Source organism: Felis catus, chromosome A2 (genome assembly GCF_018350175.1).
Source record: "Felis catus isolate Fca126 chromosome A2, F.catus_Fca126_mat1.0, whole genome shotgun sequence".
Lineage (NCBI taxonomy): Eukaryota > Metazoa > Chordata > Mammalia > Carnivora > Felidae > Felis > Felis catus.
This window is the reverse complement of record NC_058369.1, coordinates 2347508-2353643: the sequence shown is the minus strand read 5'-3', so window position 1 is coordinate 2353643 and position 6136 is coordinate 2347508. Positions and strand designations below refer to the sequence as shown.

General features: G+C 58.3%; 1 long non-coding RNA gene across 3 annotated transcripts; it reads right to left on the bottom strand.

Annotated features, from left to right (window-relative positions):
- LOC123381695 lies at positions 1–6118 on the bottom strand. 3 transcript variants are annotated; one of them, XR_006589028.1, is made up of 4 exons: positions 5360–6116; positions 4761–5094; positions 2886–3135; positions 1–2639 (listed from the first exon to the last, which is right to left on the bottom strand). It is a non-coding gene; the product is annotated as an uncharacterized LOC123381695 (long non-coding RNA). The 3 variants fall into 3 exon arrangements; XR_006589027.1 differs by having other exon boundaries at positions 1–3135; positions 5360–6118; XR_006589029.1 differs by having other exon boundaries at positions 1–3135; positions 4841–5094; positions 5360–6117.
- Positions 6119–6136: the final 18 nt, after the last annotated feature.

Below are 6136 nucleotides of genomic sequence, written 5' to 3'. Positions count from 1 at the left end.
GGAGGAGGGGAGGGAGATGGGGGGGAGGGGCTGCAGGCCTAGGGAACCAAGAGGGCAAAAGCCCAGAGGCGGGAGGACTGCTATTCTGTTGCAGGTTCCCGCACAAAGTAAAGGGAATAATCCAGCTGGCCCTGCAGTAAGGGCAGGAGGTACCATTATCAAAGGCTGGCTCACCCCCTTTTCAAGATGAGCAAACTGAGGCCCGGGGAGAAAGGGCTCCCAGCAAACCTGAAGCTGGGAGAGTAAGCTTCCGGTTGGGCCACACAGTATGTTCCACACACACGTCTGTGCGATGCCTGCTGGGGACTGGGCGAATCTGGGGTCCAGCAGGAGCCCCCCAAGAGTAGGGATGGAGACGGGGTTCGCAGAGATGCCGGGAGCGGGGGTGGGAGGTGTAGAGGGTGAGGCCCAGACTTGGGGTGGAGGGCCCCTGCGTGTGGTGTGGGGTCTGGGACCAGGAGAGCCCCAAATAGAGGTTGCCTTTTTGGGCCAGGTCCCGCCCTGCTTCCCCCCTGCACACACTCACAGGACAGGCAAAGCCAGCCTCCCCATCCAGCTGTTTGATCCTATGACAACACAAGGAAGGTCCTATTGTTCCTCTCAGTTTACAGAATCACGGTGGCACAGCAGCAAAGTCAGATTTGAACCCAGGCCTCCAAGGGAGGCGTGACCTCAGGTGGCCGCTGACCCCTGCAGGCTAGGTTAGCAATGGGCAGGAGGTCAGGGACTCTGGATCCCTGCCCCGAATATGAATACTGGGTGACCTGGAAGGGGTTCTGCCCCTCCCTAGGCTTGCCTCTTCATCCTCCCAGCAAATATAAGGGGCAGGCACTGTGTTGGGCCTGGGCCGACCGTAAAATAATCAGCGTCCAGAGAGGGATGAGACTTTACCGAAGGAAATAAAGTGAGAGGGCTGACCAAGTAGGGAGGTTGAGGGCTGTTGTAGCAGGCTGGCTGGACCAGGCCTCACTAGGATGTGATGTTCCATCCAAGACTGGAAGGGAGAGAAGGGTCAGCCGTGATCCAGGCAAAGGAAACAGTGCATGCAAAGGTCCTGGGGCAGGGCTTTACCTGGTCTGTTAGAGGTAACAACCAAGAGGGCTGAGAAGCTGGAGGGAAGTGGGAGTGATGGGGAGAGAGGGAGGAGGTGAGGGCAGGAGAGGACAGGGGTCAGCCCATGCAGACACAGGTGGGAATTTGGATTTTATTCTGAGGGTGATGGGGAGCTCTGGAAGATTTTTAAGCAGAGGGAAGGATGGGATCTGATCACATTTTTTAAAAGCAAATCTCTACGCCCGAGACGGGGCTCGAACTCAGGACCCAGGGATCAAGAGTCGAAGGCTCTACCGGCTGAGCCATTTTAATGCATCATCAAAAATGTAGGGGGAAGGGAGCGTGTGTGTTAGTGTATTAGAAGATTCTGTCACCCACCTGGGGTTCCAGGTGAGGAAACCCACCGAGCAGGGGCCATCCTGGACTGCCTGAGGCCCCTTCTTTTCTTTCAGAAGCAGCAGCCGGGGTTGGGAGCCTTCAGCCAATCCTAGTGCCTCCCGACACTGGCCACCCAGTCCCGGACTACACATGCACTGCTCAAATGAGGCAACTCCTATGCATTCTGCAGAACCCCAGCTTACACACCCCCATCTGACATCCAGGAAGCCTTCCCAACTTCCCAAGCAGGGACCTCCCTCCCGGCTCTGTCTCTGCCCCCACCCACAGTCCCGTTTCTACCTCCATCTGACTACAGGGGGCTGAGAGTGCTCTGCTCTGTGGGCCTCCCACACGCCCCGTTTCCCAATCTGGGGAACCCCTCCTTGAGTCCCCATCATGGCCCGGCCTGGCTGCTCACACACGGGACAGCAGAGAGCCAGCACACTGGTTTCACGAACAAGTCTTGCCCAACTATCTCACAATACAGGTGAGCAAACCGAGGCTCAGAGAGAGGCGCGCAAGTCTTAAGGTCACGGTGGGGGGCGCTAGAACAAGGGGGAGGCCTCCCCACGTTCCCAGGTGGAAGTTAACGTGTGTGATTCTTCTGAGGGGGGCTCACCGCCAACCTTGGCAGGAACAGAGGCTCCGAGGTCACCTGAGAGCCCTGGCCCTCAGGAGGGGACAGGCCTGGCTGGTGGCCCAGGAGCTCGGCTGGGGGCGGGGGCGGTAGGCAGAGGTTGGCGAAGTCGGAAGCCAAAGGCTTGGCCTCCCCGAGGGAGCCGCTTTCCCGGCCCGGGTCGGATCAATGGGCTGTAATTATACCGCGCCGGGCCCGGAGCCGGCGGGGAGGGAGCGGGAGCTGGCAGGAGAGAGGCGGCGGGCGGGGGAGCGCGGGCCGGGAGAGGGACCCACGTTACTTTGATTGACAGCCCGGGCGGGCGCCGCGCGGGAGCTTCTGGGGATCGTAGTCTTTCCGAGAACCCCGCTGCCGCCTCCTCTCCCGTTTGCGCTCAGGGAAACTGAGGCACGGAAACGCGCACGTCCCTCCCCTCCGCCTACACGGAGGCTTATCCTCCCCCCGCGGGGCCTGGAAACAAAAGCTGAGTCGTGCCAGGGGCCTCCAGTCCCGGCTGAGAGTCTCCGTTCTTCCCGGGGACTGGGGGTGGGAGGTGTCCAGCTTGATCTGAAGTCTGCCTCGGTTTACCCATCTGTGAAATAGGGCGAAAGGCGCCTAGTCGGCCCCGCCAGCTGGCCGGGCTTTTTCAAGGCACTTTGTTGGACGAGGGGCTCCTGCTTTTAAGGAGAGACTCGCCAGGCTCAGGGGGTGGCTGGCGTCTCCGGATTTTCGGATACTAAACGGACCGGATCCCCCCCAACCCCCACTCCTGGTGAGCTCTGGTGTCCACGAGGCTCTCAGCGTCTCCAAGGGTGGGGGCGACCCGCACGCTCCATACCCCGCTGGCAGCCTTCCGATTGGCCCAGCCGATCCTAGGGCCTCCTGCCATTGGTCGCGGGTTTCTTGATTTCCATTGGCCAGTGCCCATTGTGATGTCATGGACCCATGTGGGAGCGCCGCGGGAGGATTGGCTGGCACACCCAGCCAACCACCGCGGAGAAAGGAATTTCCACAGTAGCTGAGGCGGCGAGGCTGATTTAAGGTGGTCTGAGCAATCCCGGGTCCCAGCGCTGCTTCTCAGCTTTTTCCTTTAAAAAAAAAAAAAAAAAAAAAATCCACATCATAAAAACCCAGCCAGGAACCGGGGCTGAGCTTTCCTAAGTGGAAGGAGAGAGATCGGAAGCTAAGTCCCTTCCCCCATTTTGCAGCTTCTCCCTGGATTCTGCAGATGGGGAAACTGAGACCTCGGGAGGTGGGGCGAGAAGCCCTGTAAGGCCCAAGAGTTAGCTGGGCGCAGCCTTCTCGGTGTAGCGGGAAGCTTGTGCTAGACTGCCCAGACTGTAACTCACCCCTGGCGAGTCCTTTCCCTGCCTCCTGCTCTGGCTGGATGTGACATTTCAGCGAGTTATGGAGTCATGGGCTGCCCGGGGGTCTCCCATCTCACAGGTTGCTCGCAGCTAAGTCTTCCCAAATTCTCACAGCTGCTGCTCAGAGCAGAATGTCTCTTCCTTCCTGGCAGATCATATACCCCATAGCGTGTGTGTGTGTGTGTGTGTGTGTGTGTGTGTGTGTGGTCTTGTGGCTTCTCAGACAATCCACAAATCTGTATTTACCCTCCCTTGTGGCGTGTGCCTGGTAGAAACATCTAAAGCCTGGTGGGTAAAGGTCCCCTCCTCCAGGAAGCCTCCTCTGGACTCACCAGGCAGAGGCCCTGGTCCCTCCAGATGCTCCCTCTGTCATGACACTAACTAGGTGGGCCCAGGAGTGAGTGCCTGACTCTGCCCCCCACCCCCTGCCCCCCCGGGCCCTCCCTAGGACCCCAGCGTCTTCCGTTAGGAGGATGGGTTCTAGAACAAATCCCTCCCTGAACAGCCTGAGTTCAGTGTGTGTAATGGAGGGGTTGCCTGCAAGAGATGCTTTGGGGCTGGGCCTGGAAGACGTGGATTTGCTCCACGCAGAAAAGGAGCAGGAGTGAATTCCAGGAAGAGGTAACAACACAAGCAAAAGCCCAGAGGTGGGAGAGAACACAGAGTAGGTACTGGGACTGGTGTGGCTGGAACAGAGAGAGTGTGTGAACCGGTGGACAGGAGGTGAAACCTGGGTGGGGGGCGGGGGTGTGTGTGTGTGTGCAGGGCATCTGATGCTAGCCTGAGGACCTGGGGATTTGTCCCGAGGGCAATGGGGAGCCATGAGAAGGTCTGAAGCGAGGGAGGGCCAGACTCACAAAAGGTGACAAGAGTGAAATCCACTCGCATGGGGGAGGTAGGTGGCTTGAGCTCAGATGGGAGGGGTGAGGAGGCTGGAGGGGGGTGCCGTGGGGAGAGGGAATAGGATTGAGTGGTAGGCGGAGGGGAGAGCCGGGGCTGGGTTGCAGCTCTGTGTTGGGGGAGCAGGATGGACTGTGGGGCCTGGCAGGGTGAGGCAAGGCGGGGCGGGGGGGGGGGGGGGGGGGGAGGAGGGGGAGGGAATGCTACATCTAGCGCCCCGGGGGACATCCAGGGGAGGCATGACACTTCCTGGAAAGGTTTTGGACACAGGACTTCACAGACCCCCCAGAACCTGGAGTTCCTGGCACTGCAGGATGGCGGAACTCTTGTTTGTTACAAGTTCCCAGCAGGAGTGTGGCCAGCGGATCTCTGGCTTTAGCTGGAAGCTCTGTTTCTGTTTCTGGATGCACTGCCCGGCCTGTTCTATTCATTTATTGAGCACTTACTGTGTGCCTGGCTCTGCAAGGGATAGGCTCTGTCCCCACACAGCCTCACCGTGATCCTGTCAAAACAGAACAAAACAAACCGTGCTGGGGCCCAGAAGGATCCAGAACAGGGCACAGTGTTGGAGGATCACAAGACGGGAGGCGTGAACGCCATTTGTGAACACCACTTGAATGGGCAGCTGGAAGGGGGTCTTCTTAGGAGGTGACAAGCGAGCTGAGACTTAAGTGGTGGGAAGCATTCCAGGCAGAGGGAACGGTAAGTGCGAAAGCCCCGAGGCAGGCCCCAGTCTGGTCAGCTGGGAAAACAGCGAAGGGCCTGAACGTCCCTCTGTCCCTGGAAAGAGGGAGGAGTTTGGGTGTTATTGTGAGGACAATAGGGAGCCATTGAATACTCCAACACACACACACACACACTCAAATCCTTATCCTCAGGATCTCTGTTCCTCTCCCCACCCTCGCATCCTCCAAATCTCATCTCCAATGTAAACTTCTTCAAAGACGCCTCTCCCAGACACCCTGATAAGCAGGTTCCCTCTCATTCATTTCCATACCTGCTCCCCAAACTCTTCCTTTGTACACACAAATAATTCCATAATTACCAAGCTGTGGTCTTGTCTTGTTCCCGGAGCTCAGAGAAGGCAGGAATCTGTATTCCTCCGCTCTCCCTTATATTCCCGGTACCTGGAAGGGTGCCTGGCAGGTAATAGATGTTCCAGAAACACCTGTTGGCTGGAAGGCACTGCTCTTAAGTTTAACAGGGTTTGGGGCACTATTTGCTCACTCCCCTGCAGACACAGATGCAGGGATTGATACAAAGCAAGGGTTTCTCTCTGTTTTGCTCTCTGCTGTGCCCAGTGCCCAGCGCAGTGTGCCGTCCACAACAGGTGGTCGATACGTGTTTGTTGATCGACTTAACAAAAGACCATGAGGTTTTCCATAAGCAGGATGGGAATAAGAATGTCCCCCCTCCCAGGTGAGTGTCAGGTGTCTGTGGTCTGTGGTGGGAGGTGCAGCCCCTGCCCTCAGACACCTGAGTCTGACGGCAGGGATTCAACTGCCGGTCCCCTGGGAGCTGAGTCTGAGGGAGGAGACAGCCCAGTCTGCTGGAGGTAGCAGTGGAAACACCAAATCCCACCTGTGGGGGTTTTTACTCTGTGCCAGGCCAGGCTGAGGGCTGTTCATGTACCGCCTGGGCAAAAGCAGCCCCTGTGTCTGCCATTTTACAGGTGGGAACACTGAGGCCCAGAGAGGGGCCCAGAGAGACGCCAGCACCGGGCCAGGCCGCCTCCTAAGTCTTAGCCCACTCCCTCAGAAAGGCCATTTCTGACCCCAACTGTCCCCTGACCGCCACGCTGCTCCCCACTGTGGGCCCCCAG